Genomic DNA, 2,220 nt, shown 5'->3' on the forward strand with positions numbered 1-2,220 from the left:
CCTTCTGTTCACACTTCACCATTCGCTGTTACCCCTTCTGTTCACACTTCACCATTCGCTGTTACCCCTTCTGTTTACACTTCACCATTCGCTGTTACCCCTTCTGTTCACACTTCACCATTCGTTGTTATCCCTTCTGTTCACACTTCACCATTCGCTGTTATAATACCCCTTCTGTTCACACTTCACCATTCGCTGTCACCCCTTCTGTTCACACTTCACCATTCGTTGTTATCCCTTCTGTTCACACTTCACCATTCGTTAACCCCTTCTGTTCACACTTCACCATTCGCTGTTATAATACCCCTTCTGTTCACACTTCACCATTCGCTGTTACCCCTTCTGTTCACACTTCACCATTCGTTAACCCCTTCTGTTCACACTTCACCATTCGTTGTTACCCCTTCTGTTCACACTTCACCATTCGTTAACCCCTTCTGTTCACACTTCACCATTCGCTGTTACCCCTTCTGTTCACACTTCACCATTCGCTGTTACCCCTTCTGTTCACACTTCACCATTCGCTGTTATCCCTTCTGTTCACACTTAACCATTCGCTGTTACCCCTTCTGTTCACACTTCACCATTCGCTGTTACCCCTTCTGTTCACACTTCACCATTCGCTGTTACCCCTTCTGTTCACACTTCACCATTCGCTGTTACCCCTTCTGTTTACACTTCACCATTCGCTGTTACCCCTTCTGTTCACACTTCACCATTCGCTGTTACCCCTTCTGTTCACACTTCACCATTCGCTGTTACCCCTTCTGTTTACACTTCACCATTCGCTGTTACCCCTTCTGTTCACACTTCACCATTCGCTGTTACCTCTTCTGTTCACACTTCACCATTCGCTGTTACCCCTTCTGTTTACACTTCACCATTCGCTGTTACCCCTTCTGTTCACACTTCACCATTCGCTGTTACCCCTTCTGTTCACACTTCACCATTCGCTGTTACCCCTTCTGTTCACACTTCACCATTCGCTGTTACCCCTTCTGTTTACACTTCACCATTCGCTGTTACCCCTTCTGTTCACACTTCACCATTCGCTGTTACCCCTTCTGTTCACACTTCACCATTCGTTGTTACCCCTTCTGTTTACACTTCACCATTCGCTGTTATAATACCCCTTCTGTTCACACTTCACCATTCGCTGTCACCCCTTCTGTTCACACTTCACCATTCGCTGTTACCCCTTCTGTTCTAACGCGCACCGTTTAGCATGAAGTCCGTAACAAAACGAAGTGCACAGCACAGCACACTTCACCATTCGCTGTTACCCCTTCTGTTCACACTTCACCATTCGCTGTTACCCCTTCTGTTCTAACGCGCACCGTTTAGCATGAAGTCCGTAACAAAACGAAGTGCACAGCACAGCACACTTCACCATTCGCTGTTACCCCTTCTGTTCTAACGCGCACCGTTTAGCATGAAGTCCGTAACAAAACGAAGTGCACAGCACAGCACACTTCACCATTCGCTGTAACCCCTTCTGTTCTAACGCGCACCGTTTAGCATGAAGTCCGTAACAAAACGAAGTGCACAGCACAGCACACTTCACCATTCGCTGTTACCCCTTCTGTTCTAACGCGCACCGTTTAGCATGAAGTCCGTAACAAAACGAAGTGCACAGCACAGCACACTTCACCATTCGCTGTTATCCCTTCTGTTCTAACGCGCACCGTTTAGCATGAAGTCCGTAACAAAACGAAGTGCACAGCACAGCACACTTCACCATTCGCTGTAACCCCTTCTGTTCTAACGCGCACCGTTTAGCATGAAGTCCATAACAAAATGAAGTGCACAGCACAGCACACTTCACCATTCGCTGTAACCCCTTCTGTTCTAACGCGCACCGTTTAGCATGAAGTCCGTAACAAAACGAAGTGCACAGCACAGCACACTTCACCATTCGCTGTTACCCCTTCTGTTCTAACGCGCACCGTTTAGCATGAAGTCCGTAACAAAACGAAGTGCACAGCACAGCACACTTCACCATTCGCTGTAACCCCTTCTGTACTAACGCGCACCGTTTAGCATGAAGTCCGTAACAAAACGAAGTGCACAGCACAGCACACTTCACCATTCGCTGTAACCCCTTCTGTTCTAACGCGCACCGTTTAGCATGAAGTCCGTAACAAAACGAAGTGCACAGCACAGCACACTTCACCATTCGCTGTAACCCCTTCTGTACTAACGCGCACCGTTTAGCATGAA

The sequence above is a fragment of the Littorina saxatilis genome, linkage group LG1 (assembly GCF_037325665.1).
Source record: "Littorina saxatilis isolate snail1 linkage group LG1, US_GU_Lsax_2.0, whole genome shotgun sequence".
Taxonomy (NCBI): Eukaryota; Metazoa; Mollusca; class Gastropoda; order Littorinimorpha; family Littorinidae; genus Littorina; species Littorina saxatilis.